Here is a 21,128-nt window from a genome sequence, read left to right on the forward strand (position 1 = left end):
GATAACAACTAATTTTTTTTAATGAGGATTCATCTATTTTGTTAAAAATTTATTTTTTTGGGATGAATTCAATTGTTTTTTAATTAAAATAAGAAAAATATTAATATATAATAAATAACATATATTAATAAATAAAAATGTACTTTTAACAAAGTAGGTGAACTTTTGACCAAAATGGTTAGTTTTAAACCAGTTGCATGTTTAACAAAAAAATACGAATTTTCAACAAAATAGTTGACATACCAACCAAAAAGTTCCACTAAAAAAAGAACAATATTTTCACCCAAATTATTATTTGAAACAATAAATAATTTCGAGCATAAAATAAAAATTTTGAATAACTATTTCTTTTTTCAGATTATTTTTTCATTTGTTTTTAAGGTTATATAAATATAATTTTCTTAATATTTCTGAGAAGATTTCGAATATGCCGAAAAAGAATTTCATTTTTTTATTTTACAGATTTCACGACATTCTAAGAAAATCGGGTCAGTTTAAAAGATATTTAGGACTAGTAGAAATTTGGAACAAAATTGAAAGATAAATTTTCGGAAATTTTTCAGTTTCAAAACTTTTGTAATCTCTTGAAAAATTCTTATATTCCTAATTATTTTTTTAACTGGCTCTAATAACTCATAACATTTGGGAAATCTTTTTTAAAACTACAGAAATTGCCTACAAATATTCCAGTTCCTGATTTAACGATTTTGGAAATCTTCTGCAATTAAAAAAATATATTTTTATATATTCTCTCAAAATCAGTTCCAGCAATCTTTTCAAGTTTTAAATTAGTTGAGAATCTTTTTAAGCCTATATATATATATATATTTTTTTTTTTTTTTTTTTTTGAAGAATCTTAGGAAAATTATATTATTATAAACTTCAAATAAATAAACTTAAAAATAAAAGGTTATTTTTTTATTAAAACTTATTTTTCACCTGAAGTGTAAAAGCGATATTAATGTTCCTTAATTGAAGTTAATTCTCATTATTTTTTCTCTTTTTTTTTAGTTGAGCTACTTAGGCAACTGGTGCGTAAAACAGGAACCACCAATGGTACCATGTACTCGAGATTTGCTTGGCAGAGGACCAATGCAAGCCGTGACGACACAAAAGCACGATTATATATGGAAATATGATGTTCCCGGCTCTGGTTTTCGACCCGAGGACAATCTCACGTTTTCGCCACTACCTCTCGAATGTAAGCGTGCGTTTTTTTGAATTCTCCACTTCTTCTATGCACTTTGTGATAAAAATGGCTAGGATTTCTACTTAGATAAATATGATTTATCTACATATATATATAAAAGAAGTAAATTCAGATGATTTTCAACTCCTCTCTCCGCTCATGCTTACCCGCAATCGCATTTAAGATAACTTTTTACGTCTTGCATTTTGCAGCTAAAGATCATTGCCTCCGGATTGCTCACTTTTGCATTGCTCACTTTTGCGTTGCTCAGATTTGATATACTCTTAGATAATCTGATCATTAACCCACATGCGAGAAATGCAATTCTAAAATTCTATTTCATTTTTAAAGTCAATGACTCGTGAGTAATACAGGTTATAAATTTTGTCTAAATAAAGAATATTACGTTACTTCTTTTGCTGAATTAGAATTCTAATTAACTTCTAAATGAAAATATTCTTTTATATTTCAACCTTTGTATTTAATTCTTTAATTTATATTAAGGAGTTGATAATTACTTTTAATTGGTTTTCTTCAGTTCGCTTCTGGGGGTCAACAATATTTCTAGATTAATTAAAGCTTGGAATGACATATAATAGTGTACATTAAACTGATGGTTAGTAATAATTTTACAATTTCATTTAAATTCCTATCTATTTTTCTTAATTTTCTAAGATTTGAAAACATTAGAATTAACATTTTTTAAATCAAATCTGAATTTTAGTTTCAAACCTATTTAAAAGGTAGTTCAAAATGTTTGTAATCAATTATAAATAATTACCAATGGTTAGAATGTGTGAATGAGACTATAGTTAGAAGAGACATAAGAAGTCACAGAAACACGAGAGTCTGCATGAAAAAATGCATGGACTTAAAAGAATCTAGAGAAGTATGTCATGACAGAAAAGTGTGGCGGCAAATCGTTAATAAAAAGAGTGTCAGTAGAGTGAATGACGCCTGAAACAAAAGACCTTGGCCACTAATAGACCCAAGTGGGGAACCTTACATAACGACTTTGTGAGGATCTTCACTTGGGGTGATTACTAGAGAGATTGATCAGCAACCTGGGTCGGAGCAGTGTTGCGAAACGAACGTGTTATTTACATAAATAACACGAGAATTCTGGATCAATCTGAAAATTCTCTATCCCTTCTACACACTACTCCTTTCCTTACCGAGTGAGTCACGCCTACCCCGAAAGGGAAATGGCCTAATGGTGTAATAATAACCATTTTTCATTAGTTACTTTTCACAGTACTTAATAATTTAGCAAATAAATACAGTGAATTCTTGCGCATTTCGATGGATGCGAAACCTAAGCATTTGCGGATTTTAAGGTTGGGGGGACCCCCACCTCTACCGCGAGTCGTCGAGTGATTTTTGTCAAGTGATGTTCATTGGCTGCCCCGGCCTTGTAATGATGCGCGCACTGTAAGCATGTGTACGCATTTGCGCATCATGCATGTCAGTGTTTTTCAAGTATTTTTTTGTTGACATAAGACGTGACAAATATAAAATTTCCTTTGTATAGTACAATTGTCCAAGTAAAAATAAAAATGATAGAATCATAAAACGACTCAAATATTTCGAGGAATAGTGACTTTTGTATCATGAGCGTCACGGTCATGCTAGGCTAGTTGAAAATGCCAGGTAGGTTAGCATAATTGACACATCTTGACATGGGACTGCATACGCGTTTCTGAAAAAAATTGTAAACATAAAAGTGAGTTAAAGGTGTGAAAATCAAGGTTAGAGTACCCGATTCTGATCAAATCGATCTGATACACTAAACTTCAGTTTTTGCTATTTTATTTTATTTCTTGAAACTGAAAGGTCGTCAATCGACAAAAGAATGAAATATAACTGAGAAATTACATTCTACACTTGACAAATATTGCTAATCGTACATTTATGCTTTACTTTTATGTTTAGAATATTTTCTACAAAGACTTTTATGCATTCCCATGACGTCATGCTAAAATACTCAATTTAAACTAACGAGGGGTTTCCCGCTCTTCGGGCCTTTTTTAATTGGTCAACCACTGATTTTGGCAAGACCGTACAGGGACCGTGGTGGGAGGTGCACACTGTGGTGGTGTTTCATTTCAACATTTTTAATTTCAAGTTTAATTGCTAACCTTTTCAATTATGAAACAGTGTATAATTATAAAATCTTTTATTATAAAAGTTATAAATTTTAGTTCTTTATTTCCTGGGAAATTTGTTTAATGATTTTTTTAAAATTAAAGTTAAGATATATATTTGAAAATATTTCAAATCAAAATGAAATTTCTATAACTAAATAAAAATTAAAAATAAATAATTAATTTTAAAAAATGTGTTCGTTGAAGATTATATATAGAAGTTTTAACAAAATTCAAACTTAATTTAGAACATGAAAAGTTTTTTTTTTAAGTCTAATTAAAATATATATTTTTGAAGATTTCGAAAATGAATTTGTACACATTCTATGGATTTTTGAAGGAATTGACATTTTTGTTTTAATTTTAGTTTTCCTAAAAAAAATTTTCATGATTTTTTATTTTGAAAGATTAATTTTAACATGACATTTAAAAAGATTTAGAAACAAATATATGTATTTCGATTAATACATCAAAAATAAAAATTGATTAATTTATTAAAAATTCGAGTAATTTTAAGAGATATTTGGACGTTTTCAAAAGATTAAAAAATCATTTTAAACATGAAAATATTTGAATAATTTAAAACAAAAAGTAAATTTCTGAAAATATAAAACAACAAATTTTGAAGATTTTTAAGCATTTTGAAAGGTTTCAACAGAGTAAACCAATTTTATTAAGATTTTTAGGAAAATTTAGAATTTTTTTTATTGGTTTGAAGAGATATTTAAATAGAATTCAAAAGATTTCCAAAATTGTAAAAAAATATTCTGGAAGATTTTAATGGAAAAGTTCGAATCATGAAAAATTGTTCAACTGAAAAGTGTTGTTATTAGCTTCCATTTTATACGTGTAAATTAGTGAGATTTTGAATCAAAAAATGTATAAGCTTTAATTTTAAAAGCTTAGAATGCAAAAGAATTCCACTTTTAAGTATTTTAATTTGCAGTTCAATTTTTGTAACTTCAAAAGGAAAAAATTTCACCTTCAAGAGTTCGAATCTTTAAATTACAATGTGGAAAGTGTTTTAGAACCGGGAAAAATCCGGGATTTTTTCTGCGATTAAAACGGCCACCCTGTGAATACAGGTTAAGATTTGGTATTTATTAAATTACACCTCAACAGAAATCCTGCAATAATATTCAAATAGATTTTCACAGAATCTATTTCGTAATGTTGAGAAAATTCTCTGGCTCCCACATAACATTGTTCATCTTCGCGATGCAAGTTTTGCTTAATTATTCATCTCGCATCAATCCTTTTCTCTTTCAAAATCAAACTGAGAATCCTTCCTTCTTGACAAGAAATATTAATTAATCACTTCCTTTTCTTTGGCATATTTTCTTTGATCTTTTTATATATGGTAGTTTTTTACTGACAATAAAAGTTCTTGAAAATCTTCAACAAGTAGGTGTTTAATTATATGTCTAATTTCATGCTTAACAGAGTATCTTCGATAAATATTTTGATATTAATATTATTGTCATATATAATAAGCTACCATTCATTCATTCTTTGAAGTCTCGCGACTTTTTCTATGCTGTCAATGTGACAGTTTATTAGTATACGTCAGTTTGACATCTAATAAAATTTTAATATGATTAATTTTCAATTACTTAGTTTCATGACCAATTTTTAAAACAGTTTAATTTTTGAGGCCTTAAAACTAAAGTCTTTTGCTTCAAATGCTTAAATTAGAAAATATTTGATTTGAAATGTCTTTATTTTTAGAGTTTTTCAATTTCAAGCTTCACAATGTTGTTGTTTCAAATTGATAAATATTAAAACTTTCAGGACAATTTCACTATTAAATCTTTCAAAATTGCAACATTTCACATTGAATGCCTTGATGGCCAGTTGTATATATATTTTTTTATGTTTTAAATTGTTGGGTTTCAATTTTAAGCGTACAAAATTGTTTGATTTTATACATTTTTCGAAATCGTTGGATATCACATTGAAACACTTAATAGTTGCACAGTAATTAATTTAAACGATTTGTAATTAAATAATTTTTTATTAAATGCCTCCAGAATATATTCCAAGCAATAAACAAACGAGAAAATAATTACTTCAAATTCAAGTCTTAAAATTGAGAATATTTTAGAACTAGGAACTGAAAATTGAATAACTTTTTGTTTGAATATGTTTGAACGTATTGAAAATTTCAAACTCAACTTTAAAAAATAAACAGTTTATATTGAAAGGCTTAGAATTGTGCAGATTAAAAAATTGGAATCATAGCGTTCGAGTTTTGTATTATTTTTTCAAAATTGTTAATGTATTATCTTCAAATATTGTGTGATGTTTAGATGACGATTTTACGAATCAATATTAATTCTAAATAATGTATTAAAAATTAAAATGTAAAACATTGCATTGTTTAGAATAAAAATAGATAACAATATAATTATTTAAAATTGATAATTATAATAATAAATATTATTATAAATATAGTAATAAATAATCAGTTATTGAATATATTCTTAATTTTGAACGTTTACAATTTTAGAGTTTTGAATATTTATGTTGAACGCTGAAATTTCTATTTTTCCCTTTCATCAATTTTAATTTGGCAATCAAAATAATTTTTTTTTAATCATTGAAATTTTTAAGGGTTTGATTAAAGTTTTAATATCATAATTATTAGTAATTAGACCATATTTCAGTTTCAAATGCATTTCGGATTCGTTTAACTTTCAACGTTCCATATTGGAAACTTTTCGTTTTTAATGTTTTCCTTTTAAAATTATATTAATTTATTTTGTACATTTTTTTTAATGATTCGATTTTAAAGGTTTCAAATTGCATTTTTTTATTTTAAATGCTGAATATCACAGTAAATTTATTTTTTGAAATCTATAATTTCAGAAGCTTTGACTTTGGAACATTCAATTTAGTTTTTATTTTCAAAAAGTAAAATTTTAAAATCTTCAAAATTAAAATTTTTTAAATGTTTGATTATTTAATTATTAATGGTTATAATTAAAAACAATAAAATTTCAATTAGTTTGAATTTTGAATGATCTTTATTCAAAATGCTGATCTGAAATGATTCTATTTTACACATTTTGAAGTTGTCACATTTTCGAGATTTTAATCTGAAATCTCTAAATTTTCTGATTCTTTAATTCAAACTAAAATTGTTTAATTTTGAAAGCTCTGAATTAAAAATGTGGCACTCACTTTCTACAAAAAATGCCCGATTTTCAAAATTTTAGTCTGAAATTTGTCAATTTTTAGAGTTTCTGATTTAACATTATTTAGTTTCAGATGCTTTTATTTAAAGATGGTACACGTTCAATTCCTTTTCATTCCATTTGAAATTGTTCTTTTTTCAACATTTTGTCTCATTTAAAATACCTTAATTTAGAAAGTTTTCAATCCAAAATTACAAAAAGATTTGGTATTGATAAATTTTTTAATTTTTTATAATTATAATGTTGGGGAATAAAAATTTGATTAATAATTTTTTTGTAGGTTGCACGACAAATAGATTGTCATTTATACCGAATAATTTGAAATCACTGGTACCAAATAAATCTTATAAGCCAGTTAGAATATATCAACCATCTGAAGTGCCATTAGATGCTGAGACGACAATGCGTCTTAGTTATCAACCTGTGGAATCTGCTGACCAAGTTGATAAACCATGGGCCAGTAAAAACTCTTATCATCCACCTGCGACACCTTTAGAAGATAATACAACATACAATTTAAGGTATGACATCAATTATAAATTGTTTTCAAAATATTAAACCTTAAGACTATCAAATAAATGTGTATTATAAACAAATTTAGCGATTTTGAATAAATTTAAGTTTAAATGTGTGGGGGGGGGGAGGTCACAGGTAAAAAAACGAATGTAAAAATGATGTTGGTTTGTTCTTGCTTTGTTTAATTAAAATTATTATTATTATTATTTTTCAGCTACATTTCACCAGGAACTCTTGTGCCTCTTCCACCTTGTTCACCAGCATGTCCTCCTGATTCGTGTCGAAGTGAGTGATTCTATATAAAAATGTTGCAATTTGAGATTTAATTCGTTAAGAATGTTCTAGGTATAGGCACCATTTTTTAGGGCGGAAAAGTTTAGAAAAGGAACCTGAGCATAAATATTTAAGAATAAAATGCAGCCATTATTTTAACAAAATCGTATTTTGCGTTTAATTTTAATTAACGATAGCGCATTCTATTCCTTCAAAGATTATTTATAGTTCTAATCCTTACGTTTAAATGGAAATTATTTAATTCAGGCATTATGCGTTCAATTATTCTTAATGATTCGATTTGTGAATCAAACATTTTCCTGAATAATATCAATTGAAAACGTAACGAATAGAATTGTAAATAAAATTATGACCTCAAGTAATTTTTTTGTTAAATATCCTTGGGTTTCTTTTTTCAAATTCTTTGCAATTATCAAAGGCCCCTTTTTGTTGATTTGATCAATCTAGTTACAAACTGTTTTATTGTAATTTTACAGTTCCAACAACTGGATCTGTCCCTCCTTCTGTGTGTCCTCCTTTTATTCGTAAGTTATTAAAAATTTACTTCAATTTATTTTTTTAGACTTAATAATATCCAGAAGTCAGCATTTTTAATTTTATATTTGAAATCGGCCATTTTTAGTGCATAAAATTAGTAATTAAAGAATTTTTGTTTAAATTCATGCTTTTTGAATTGAAATTTATTAAAGTTTTAGTTACATTTTCAGTATTTTTGTAAAGTTCATAAGATATTTAAAATGTTTGCAGCATGTGGAACGTCTTGAAGAAAAATCAACATTTCCAGAGAAAAGGAAAAATAAAAAATAAAACTGTGTTTGTCTTGTACTAGTCTATGAAAACAATAAATTTCCTTATTCTCGCGTCTGAATATTTTAAAATGAGTATTTTTCCAGTTTTTTTAATCCATTTACACCACTCGAATTGAAAATATAATTCGTAATATAATGTAGAAATGATTTTAACACTTATACTTAAATTTTTCTCTAAAAATGATTACAATTTCAACTAAATTGTCCGTAACAAGTAATCTGCCTGTATAGCAGACAAAGTAGATAAGCTAGCGGGTAAGAAAATTGTGCGGTCAGCCTTGACCGCGTGATTGCAAAATATTTTCTGTGCGATGAAAGCTTTATCTTTCGCTGCAGTAAAATGGTGTCTAATTTTTGTAGGTATTTCGTGTATTTTCTTTAACGAATTAAAAAACTTAAAGTTTTTTTATTCTTTTTTTAATCCTTCTTTGAACTTTTAATGTCATAAGTTTCCTTTATCGATATTGAAGAAAGGTCCCAACTTTTTGTAATATCAAATTTCAAAACGGTTAAGATGATAATTATTTTTTAGTTAATGTTTATTTTTCTCTTGACATTGATATGTCCCTTCCCAGTGATACCATTATCGTAACAAGAAAAGTTTTTATAATTATTTTTAAAAAATTGATATGTCATTTGAAACTATAAATATTCAAACTTAATGAATCTTCAATTGTAATCTTCAAAATTGAACCATTAAAAAAAACATTAACAATTATATACCTTTAAAATATACATCTTGAGAATTAAATAATTTGCTATTCTATATTTAAAAAAATTCAAGAACTTTCAATAATAATCTTAAAAATTGTATAACTTTAAAATGTATATGTTTAAAATTAAAGAGTATTTAATTTTGAAAATTTTCCATTAAAAATAATGAAAGTGTTATGCTTCACGATTAGAAATTCTGTAATTCTGATGATTTATATTTAAATTATCTTTCATTTCTAAGATTTAGAATTTAAAACTCTTGACTTTTGATCTTAAAAACCATCCAAATTTAAGAATTTTAATTTAGAAATCTTTAAACTTGACGAATATTAAATTGAGAATGTATAAAATTGAATAAATTTAAATTTAAAATCTTTTAAATTTAATTTTTTAAATTTTAAATCTTCAAAAATTATATATAAAAAAGCGTTAAAAAGTTGCATCATTTTTCTTGTGCATATTAAATATTAAAGAGTATTTAATTGTAAATATATTCAAAATTTAAGAATTTTTCATTGTAAATCTTAGAAATTTAATTACATATTCCAAATAACGTTCGAAACTAATTTTAAACTGTATTCCAATTTAATAAAGCTTCAATTTTAAATCATCAAAATTAAATGCTTAAAAAAAAATTTTCTAATTAAAAATGACTTACCTTTAAAATATTAATCTTGAATAATTTTCAATTCTGTATTTTGCAAATTCAAGAATTTTAAATTGTAACTCTTTAAAATTGTAGAACTTTCAATTTTAAATCTTTAAAATCAAAGATTTTCATTATAATAATTAAGAATAAAAAGTATGCAAATTTTTCAGTTTTACCGTGAAAGAGAACGTAATTTTATTGATTTACGTTTGAAGTGTATTTCATTTGGAAAATTTAGATAATCCAGATTGAAGAACTTTTATTTGTAAATGTTTGAACTTGAAGAATTTTAAATTGTAAGTCTTTAAAATTGAATAATTTTAAATGTTATATCTTGAAAAATGAACTATTTAAAAGAAATCATTCAAAATTGCATAATTTTCTACTAGAAGTGTTAATTATTGAATAGTCTTGAAATGCAAATCTTTAAAATTGAAGAGGTTTTATTGCCACTATATAAAATTTAACCATTACAAAAAAAAAAAAGGAAAAAAAATCAAAATTGCATCTTTGTAGTTTTCAATTCCAAAATTATTAAAAACGACTTATCTCAAAAAATAGTTCAAAATTTCATGATTTTAAAATTTGAAAATTCAGAATTCCAGAATCACTCCGAAAAATATTTGTTTTAAATTAAAGAAACCATTTATTAAAAATAAATTTTTCATTTATAAGAATACGGTGAGGATAAGATACTAGTTGAAGTATATGAAACAAAATGCTTAAGATGGTTTAAGCATGTTTAGAGAATGACAGATGAACGACTAACGAAACAAGTATATCAAGGTAATGTAAATGGTAGTGCTTGAAAGAAATTTTTCATTGACTGAGAGCCGACGAATATTTTTCTTTTAATCAAAGAAATTTCCTTTGAACGGAAGAATAGAATAAGAAAAATAATATAGTAATAAAAATAAGACAAGAATAAATAATAAACATGTTATAAGGGCGTCTAGCGACCCATTTTTTCTGGTACTATTTTGAATTACTAGAACATCTCTAATTATTATTTAATATTGTTGATATTTCTCGGGTTTATTTAAAAAAGAAAAGTATGAACTTGCGTGCAGAATTTTGTATACGGGTTATTACTTTATTAAATCATTTTATTTACTAGAACATAATCCGCAGAGTCGGTAAAAGATCGTCACACATTTTCTTTGCCATTTTTCTTTAGAATATTTTTTATCTATATATTTTAAGAAATAAATTTTAATGAATATACTTTGGCTACGAAAATCTGGTCCTGCAACTCCTGCTGGTTAATAAAATAGACCTTCCTACAAAATTAGTTTTATTGCATTTTTTGTAGCACAAGTTTATCGATATATTATTCTGGTATGATTTCTAGTTTCTACTGGTAAAAGCAGGTTGGGGTAATTTTTCCTGTTTAGAATTTACTTTGACTTTTAGAGTAATTTAAATTACTGGATTTTGAAGTACAGGTATACCAGCACCCAAATTTATTTTGCCAGCACCTCGTCCTCTGCTCTTTGCTAAGAATTTAAGACCTAAGTGTAGGGTCTGAGAATAAGCGAAATTAAATTATCCTAGAATTTTACGAGCAGACATTGTACAACCCAATACAGGGGCCAGGGGTTCTCATCCAACTCGCGTCAAAAATGTCATTTTTAGTTTTTTTCTCGCATATTTTCTTATTCTTATGAAAAAAATACTACATATTACTACAGGAATGTGGCAGCTTTGAGATTTTTTTTATTAATTAAATAGGCCATGATAAAGTTTATGAGCAAACAAAAAAATAGGGGTTTCTTTTTTTTTAACCGTTTCCATGCTAAGTTTTTCAAAATATTTTTTTTTTATTTAAAGATGGAGGAAATAATTTTCTTTATATATTTTTCTGTTCAAATGTTAGTTTATTAAAAAAAAAAAACTTGAATAACTGCAAATGTGAATAAAATTTCATTTACTGCAGGACATTTTTCTCGGAAATTTAATAAATTTCTATTCGAAAATTCCATTTGAATTTGGAATATTAAAATATGGAAAAGTAGTTTAATTAATTAATATTAGCAAATTAATTAAAATAATTATTTAATTGGCATTTTAATTGAGTAATTAAATGCATCATAACTAATTTCATGTAATGTTATTGAATCTCCAGTCTAATATTTTTAACAGCTGCATATAGTGTATACGTAGAAATTTTATTTTCAGGTATAGTTTTGTAGGAGGGAAAGAATCCTGCCACATTATGTGTACGGGTAGTAGGTAGCAGCCCTCCCGTTGTCACGGCTTCAGCAGTTTAGACTTCAGCCTGATGCTATACGTTCAATAGAATAGAATATGCTATATAGCTAACGCTTTTCCAGGATTTTCTAAGCCAACGGATTCTTGAGCCAGAAAACGTCCCATTTATTTTCTGTTTTCTTTTTTTTTTTTTTCAAAGCATCAATTTTCACGCAGATAACAATCCGAAATAAATAGATTCGTTGGAAAAAAAACTATTTTCAAATTTTAACTTAAGACATAAAAATAAATAACCATTTTTACTATAAGAAAAGGAATTTCTGTGAAATGTGTTATTTTATTTTATTATAAAATTGTCTTGGTAGAAGCGCCGCACAACGAACTGTGTCAACGGTTTCTACTTTTTTCATCTGAGATGCAACAACTCATGACCTTCGAAATATTTAATATATTACTAATTTATTTTTTCATTTTTTCGAAAATATAGTTTTCTTCCAATAATGTAAAGAAGAGCTAATTTATTATTGAAAAATTCAATTGTTGTAAATCATGCAGTGAGCCTATTCTTTACGTTTCATATTAGTCATTAAATTGTAGATTTTTGTAATGCTTCATATTTCCAGCACTATTTTACAATCAATTTTAAAAGTTGCCTATATTTGAAATGATTTATACAAAAGACCTATTATTAATTTCTATAAATCTTCATAAAGGCTTTTAAGCACACTTCAGAAAAATAATAATTTAGGTTAAAATTGTTTATTTAACTCTGGTCATTAGGATTAAATAAAATTTTTAATTTTTCCCTGAGGAGAAAGGAAAAACCAAAGCTTTAATAACTACTGTTAAATAAAAATTTTTAACCTGAATTATTTTTTTCTGATGTTTGCTTAAAAGCCTCCATCAAGATTAACCGAAATTAATAATAGATATTTTTTTGCAGATTTTATAAATCTTTTTAAAGATAGGCAATTTTGAGATTGATTTTACGTAGTGTATATCCTTAAATTGTACATTTTTTTTAATGTGCTTGGTAGCAGCGCGGCACAAACCAATCTGTCAACTGTTTCGATATTTTTCATTTCGGATTCAACAAATCAAGACTTTGTAATATTTAAATATTAATATTTTATTATTTTATTTTCTCCCAAATAAAGAATTTAAACAACATTTTCCTTCAACAATATAAAGACGAAGTAATTCTTCATTGAAAAATGTAATTATTGTAAATCAAGCAGTGAACCTATTCCGTTAGTTTTATATTTTTCACTAAATTGTAGATTTTTGTTTAATATTACGAAATATAGCCGATTGAGAGACTATTTTTCATCGATACCACTATTTCTCATTTTAAAAAGGGTAAAAAGTGGCTAGTAGAAAAGTACCTGAAATAAATAGGATCGATACAAAAAATGTATTAATTTTTTCAATTTTAACTTAAAATATATAAATAGATAACCGTTTTGACTATAAAGAAACGATTTTATTAAGTACATTTTTTATGCTATTCGAAAATTTGCTTGTTAGAAGCGTTGCACACATAAATTTGTCAACTGTTTCGCCTTTTTTCATTTGAGATTAAAGAACTGGACTGGAGATCATTGTAATATTTAAAATATTAATATTACTAATTTAGTTCTTAATTTTCACCAAATAAAGCACTTAAACATTTCTTTCCCCAAATTAAAGAGTAAGAAATTTATTATTAAAGAATGTAATTAAAGTAAGTCATGTAAAGAAACTATTCACTTTGCTTGACATTTTTTACTAAATTGTAGAATTTTTTGTTAAATATTTGTAAATATAGTCGATTGAAAAACTATTTTTAATTAATACCCTTATTTTCTCATTTTTAAAAAGACAATGACTGTTAAGTAATATTAGGAAATATAGCCGTTTAAGCGATGATTTTTGATCAGTACCCTTATTTTTGAAAAAAGTTAAACTGTCAAGTAGAAAATATCTTAAATAAATGGAGTCGGTGCAAGAAATTTATTTATTTTTTTCAACTTAGACTTAAAATATAAAAATAGATAACAATTTTGAATATATAAAGAAACGAATTCAGGTCTATGGGAAAAAGCGTTTCCTAATATTTGAAAAATCTAAATGACATTATCATTATTATATATTTTTTAAATAAGTTTTTTTTAAAGTTATTTTTTTGTCTTAAAATTCTAGAAAAAAATATAGTTTCGAAATACTAGAAAATATATAGCTGATTGAGAGACGATTTTAATCAATACCTTCTATTCTAAATTTTGTTATAAACTAATTTTCTTGTAAATTTAGTAAATATGCGATATATGTGACATTTTGTATTAAAAACAAGAAAATGTTCAATATTAAATAGGAACAAATAATAGTAAAGGACTTGACAAAAATTGTTCGCCTGAATGTGTGCAAAATTCAGATTATTAATATCTTTCATTATATTGAAAATTGTTAGCAGTTTTAAATTAAAAATGTAAATTATAAAAGCCTCAGAATTTTCGTTAAGTTCATAAGATATTTAAATTTTGTGCTGCCTGTGGAAGGTCTTGAAGGAAAATCAATATTTACAGAGAAAAGGAAAAACAGAGAAAACTGTGTTTGTCTTGTACTATGTAGTTTATGAAAATAGAATATTTCCTACTACAAAGTTAAAATTGTTGAATTTTGAACATTTCTAATTTTAGATTCCAATTTCAAACTGTTAAATTCTAAAGGTATCGATTTCAAGTAGTTTAATTTTAACAAATTTAGAATTTTAATATCTAGAAATATACAAGTAATTGTTGCTCACTAAATAAAAAAATAATAGAAATACATTTTTATTAAAATTAAAAAAAAAATTAAAATGGTCCAATTTTGAAAATTTATATAAATAACTATTATTTATGCCTGCTAAAGATTAAAAATTATTTTTCTGACGTATTTTGTCTGTAGTAAACTATCAAAAAGAATATTTTAATTTAAAAAAATTGGTTTTTGTTTAAAATAGAAATAATTAGTTAATGATAAATATAAACAAATAATAATTTAAACAATAATAATTTTTTGTTATTAACATTATTATTATTATTTCCTCATGATTCTGTTAAATTTCAGATTGAAACTTTCTAATAATCAAAATATTTTGAAAACACAATGTTCCGGATGCGCATTGTCACCTGTTCTCACCAAATATGGAATGGTGTTTTAAAATGGCGGGAACTGTTTTTCGCTTCCGTTTTGTGTAAAAATCTCATTTTTTAGAAAAAGCAATGCAAGAAAATAATTTATAAATACAAAAATAATTATTTTATGTAATTTTCTTCACCGTATTATCGTCGTTATCTAATTTCAACAAAAAATCAATACCAGATTGTAAGCATCGAAAACGGACGCTACTGATTTGACCATATTTCCGAATTCTAACCGTCACAGTACAAAGGAAACTAATCTCTTCAATATTTTAAAACCTATTTTCTGAATACACTTTCTATTTTATCAATTATTCTTGGAAAAAAATCAAATAAAATGTATAAATAAATAATTTACAATATATTTATTTATAGCACTATTTTCTAAATATTAATCGAACATTTACTTAAATTTTAAACAGAAGCGTGCGCATTCGAAATATGATTCGTCCATTCGTTCGATCTGGCCAGGTACGAAATGCATAAAGATTGGGCCCTTTCTACTTGAAGGCCTAAATATAAGCCTTAAGAAATATTTTCAGTCAAAATTCAAATAATTCCTTTATACAGTGATAACACTCAAAGCTTTTGTCGCAAAAATAAATTCAAAAACTTATAATATTTGTTAATTAGAAATTATAAACTAGAAAATACAAGAAGGTCCGTTACTGCAACTCCACTGTACACGTCACGTGACAATCTGCTGCCGTTGCTGCAGTACACCACAGTTAAGGTTGGGTTGTTGTCTCGTGAACTCAAACGCAAAGCTTCGCCACCGGTTTTAACGGTAAGTTTTTTCACAGTTCTCGTCAAAGTATTGTTCTTCAGTGCCAATATTCTTACATTCAACACTATTTCATTCTTATTTTACATATAAATATCTATGATATTCGGAAAACATTTAGTATCGACGCCCAAGCCGTTTTTTCGGGAATTGTCATTTTCGAGGTTAGGTTGTTCAGCCATGATCTACATTTTACAAATTTTTCGATTTTACGCTTCAAAAAATATAATTTAATCATTTTTTCGTGAATATTGAAGCTGAGTTGCATAAGTTATATGTGGTTCTCATAATATTATCAAAATTTTTGCGAAAAATTACGTATTTCTCAAGCTTGCGTGGAAAACTGTAAACAAGAAACCATAAGAGTCCAATTAGCAGAAAATGGCGAGATTCCAGTTAAACTTTGTGAAATTCTCTCCATACTTGATCGAAACTTTTTCAGACTGAAATCTCTCATCAAAATATCGTCAGAAAGTGAAAAAAATAGTAATTTGAAAGAAATAAGTCATTTTTTCTGTTTCTGAGCATCACATTTTTGTTTTAAGCATCGCGTCTTTCTCTACGCGTCGCATGTCGCATCTGACCTCTAGCATCGATTTCGAAGCATTTTTATTATAGCGAGCTTTACTTTCTTTGTTCAAAGTGCCCTTTTTTCTGGAGAATACCAGGAATTTCTATCAAAATGCCGAAAGCAGCAACGGAAAAGAGGAGTAGGGGCGCTGGTAAGAAACGCGTCAAGGACCCAAACGCGCCAAAACGACCTTTGTAAGTACATGTTTCCAGACTTGTAAAACTTTCCATCTATTTTTGGAGTTAAAAATATTGGTATTATTTTTTTTAGATTTTTGAACAGTGATAACAATATTAGATTAATTTAACTTTTTTGTATTTAGGTTTTTTTTAACTTGAGGTTTTTTTCTTTGTAAAATTGGATTTCCGCCAGCAGGGCTTACCGGAAGTATGCAACCCGTCATGCATTAACGCATTAGAGAATCGTTGACGCTTGCTGCATGGCGGATTACTTGTTTCCAGAAGATTTCTGCTGTCAATTATGTAAATGTCTGCAGATTAATCTTTTATATCTATTTATGTATTATGTAATTCCATGAAAATTTTAGAAAATAATTTCTTGTGTGGAAATTGTTTAACGGGAGTGCCGAATTTCTGCAGTTCTAGGGATTGTTCGTATTTTTTTTCAAATATTATTAACTTGATTTATAAATAATAATTATTCATTGTTCACAATTTCATATAAACCAAAATGAAGTTACAATTTGGAAGATGGAATTTTCAATGACACTTTGGCATTTTCAACTTTGACAGCAATGGACTGAGTGTCTATAAGTCGAAAAACGTTCAAATTAGGTTCTTTACAATTTGAATGCATTTAATCTTTGGAAAATGGTGAAACTTGACTTAGAACTTTTTTTTCAACTAGTAGGCATTTTCAATTCTGACGTCAATTCAACATGGCGTCGTTATCTGGAGGGAAAACATCAAAACAATGATACTTCATATTTTGGAGTTACGACTAAACTTGATTTTTCACATATTTTTTTAATAACAATTTCTCATTACCCTTCTATTTAGAAATTGTTGTTTGTTTTTTTTTTTTTTTTTAATCAAACTATTTAATGAAATGATAAAGTTAGTAATTTTTTTTAATGTCAATTTTTATATCTTATTAAATACTTCTTCAGAAAGAAAAAACTTATTAAAATATCATTATACGAAATTTTGCTTTGAGAGATTACAAAAATTAGGTTTAGTTCGATGCGTGTTTTATCATAGTTTTCCCTCCATTTTTCTCAGCTGATCAGTCGGCCATATTGGAAGTGGAAAATTAGGTCAAAACTTTTTGAATTTATACTGCAAGTACAGGTGACAGTCTGTCGCGTGACCCATCATTACTTGTAATTATACCTCGTGGCTTTATAATTCGAAAATTGAATATATTTCTCTGAAATTTTGAAAAATGTATTGAAACTGATAATGACACGTCTGTCAACCCACTTGAGGCTTTGTTTGTTTAATTAAAGCATTTTTATTAATTATTTCTGAACTAGATATATAAAGCCCTGTTCTTAGTTACATTATACATTCAAATTGCATTATTCAATAAAAATAAATGCCGCTAAATATTTTGAACCATTTTCCAAAATTCATAATATCTTTTATTAATTATTTTTTATTTTTTTAAAGCTTTATTAATTTTATAGCTGCCGAGTTATTATCGCTATTTAAAATATATTTAGATTTGGATGCTTTGAGGACGTTGGGAACTGGCCCTAATCCTCGAATTTAAAATGCCTCATTTTATTCCATAAATACTAGAATTTACATCTTGGTTAATTTTAGTTCATTTTTCAATCGAAAGTGTGCGTAGTTTAATTCAAATTAACTAAATCGCTGTGTTTCAACTGAAAATATTAAAATTATATTTTCTCAAAAAAAAGAAAAACACCCTGTAATTTTTGTCAATTTTTTTGTTTAATTTGTACATTCATATGGAAGACGTCTTGTGCGAGTTTTTTCATAATAGCGAATTATTGAATTTTGTTCGTAAACGATATACAAGAGCATTTTAAAATAAAAGTTTTTGTGTCCTCAAAGACGTTTTCCTTATTTTTTGACATTTTGTTAATTTTAAAGCTTTTTGAAAATTTGTTCGTCTGATTTCGAAGAGTTAACTGGGAGTCAATTTTAAAGTTAGAGCCTGGTTTCAAGGTCCTTAAATTGAATAAACTTTCCAAGTTTAACGCTTTCAATTTTAATCTCTAAATATAAACACTCTTTTATTGGAAAATTTGTTTTTTCAGTGAAAAATATATTCTTAAGACAATGTGATCTTAAGCTTAATTTGGGAACATAAATAAGAAGCACTAAGAAGCGTTTGTCTGGTCCTAAATGGTTACAGTTATAAACATTTTTTGTTATTTTTATTGTTATAAAAACTTAGGACAGTACAAACGTTTCCTAGTGCTTTGTTATTTAAGTTCCCAAATTTTCAACTCGATCTGGCGTTTCATGTAAACATGAGTTGGATTTGAAAACAAATTTGAAGTTGCTCTTCTTAAAAAGACGTTTTTATTTTTATTAGCTATGGGTCACGCTCAAATACATATATTACCAACTTCACTATTAGTTCACTGAATATTTTTTTTAAACTTAAGAACTTTTTTTATGAATAAAATGTTGGGCTGAAACTTTGAAAAATCTATCAGAAGACCATTATCTACTTTTATGTACTTCGTTTGAATAGAAGTTACGCTAAAAGATATTTGTAATGTAATTAAATCTGGTACCGTTTTTTGGCATATTTTCTTTGTAACCTTGACATTTTTTGAACCTAAGAACTTTTTATATTTAAAATGTCTGAGATGTAAAAAAAAAAAACGTACATAAACTTAATTTACTGTCGCCTTTTGTATTTCTCGAAGTTTTAGGACGATATCTTACATATAGAAAAATTTCTTAGATCTGGTCTTAATTTTGTATAATTATGAAAAAAGTTTTTTGTTGTGAATAGTTTTGTTTAACTTTTTTTATAATTATTAAAGTTTAGGGCCGGACCCACCGTTTTTAGTGCTTCTTATTTATTATCCCAAATTTTCAACTCGATGTGGCGCTTCGTGTGAAAATAAGTTGGGAAATAAAAAAGGTGGCGTCAAGGTACGAATCTGGCCACGTGACCCACTGGTCACATGGCGATTGATTATTTCAAACAAACAAAAAAATTATATTCGAAAGTGAATGATAATTTGGGTTTCTTTGATTTGGTAGGTCTGCATTTTTCTGGTTCTGCAAAGACGAGCGTGCACAGGTGAAATCGAAAAATCCATCGTTCACGGTGGGCGACATTGCAAAAGCTTTGGGCAAAAAGTGGGCCGTCATCAGCGCCGAAGATAGAGCGAAATACGCAGAGATGGCCGAGCAAGATAAAGACAGATATGATAGGGTGAGTTTGATGATAATAATAATAATAATAATAATAATTTGTGGAAAATAATGGAGGAAGGAAGGGGGAAAGAAAGAAAGGAAGGAAGAAAGGAGTTGATGTAAAATTGACGTGATTTGAATTTCAGGAGATGTTCGCATACAGGAAGAACGCAGCCGATGGCCCAGATGATGATGACCGTGACTAGACTGGAGAATAGTGGATAACGCGCGCGTCAATAATATGTCTTTTGTCATCCCATGTTTTAGATCCCGAAGCACACCTCGTCAACTGTACATACCATTCATCTTAGTTTAAACGCACTTGCAGAGTTACATTACTAGTAGAAGTAACTAACAGTAACAATAGTTTTCCGATCGTCTGCTGCAGTAATTAAGTAAATACCCGTTATTTTAAAAGGCAATTTTAAGTGTGCATGAGTGAGTGGCGAGACATTTAGAATGAGTGAATTTTGTATTTTAATCGACTAATAGTAAAAAGATGTAAAGTCGCGTAGAGAATAAGGGAAACTAAGATATTCCTTGTACAGTTTGTTTGTCCAGATATTAGGGCATTTGGTTTGCTTCGAGCGATTCTTATTCGGTGCGGAAATCGCAACCGCGTACCTGATGTAAGTATTAGTCTACTAGGAAAAAAATCTGGCGCTGCGTTTTTCTTCGTTATCCTCTTCTATTCTTTATATCTAAAGTCTCGATCTCGAATCTCCAGGCTTCAGATTGTTCTTTAATTTAGTGAATATTTCTCTAATTTCCAATCTTAACATTTTAAGTGCGTGGCATCACGTAAATTCAATTTAGCAATTGTAAATTAAATTCAAGAGAGTGTCAACCTTTTGACTCTGGGGTCGTTGGATTCTGCGAAATCATTTTAAAGATGTTTTCTTGATTTAACCTTTTTTTTCTACTGTAATGTAAAGTGTTTTGACGAATAAAGGTAACTTATCTATAAAGGAAAAACCTGTTTTCTTTTTCTTATAACAAATTATTTATTGCTGCTGTAATTGCTGTTGTAGATTTAAATTATTTTTTGGTTGAAGTCATGTTTAGTTTGAAATTCCTGTATTCTGTTGAACATTTTTCTTTAAAAAAAGACGCATCTTTTGTTTGGAAGATTCATCATATTAGTTGAAAATTAATTCCTTTGAAAATTCGAATTTTTTGGTAAAATTCAGAATTTTAACGATTAAGATCTTTTTATTTAACCATTATTACCTTCTATTTTTGGTTTTATTAATCTTTTGTGTTAAAAAATTCACGTATTTGGTTCAAAATTAATTTTTTTTTTGAAGATTCATCATTGTATTAAAATTAATGAATTTTTTAAAGGTTTGTATTGTGGAAAATTCATCTTTTGGTTTGATCATACCACTATTTCATAAGATATTTCTTTTTTGGCATGAAGATTCATCATTGTTTAGTTGAGAATAAAATTCTTTAATTGACAAATAATTGTTGTCTTCAAAATGTAGCTTCTATTTTCTGGTGAAAATTTACCCTTTT

At 27.0% G+C, this 21,128-nt stretch overlaps 1 pseudogene; it reads left to right on the forward strand.

The window, feature by feature from the left end:
- Positions 1-21,128, forward strand: part of LOC117167943 — a 78,278-nt pseudogene that overhangs the window by 14,991 nt on the left and 42,159 nt on the right.

Source organism: Belonocnema kinseyi, chromosome 2, assembly GCF_010883055.1.
Source record: "Belonocnema kinseyi isolate 2016_QV_RU_SX_M_011 chromosome 2, B_treatae_v1, whole genome shotgun sequence".
Taxonomy (NCBI): domain Eukaryota; kingdom Metazoa; phylum Arthropoda; class Insecta; order Hymenoptera; family Cynipidae; genus Belonocnema; species Belonocnema kinseyi.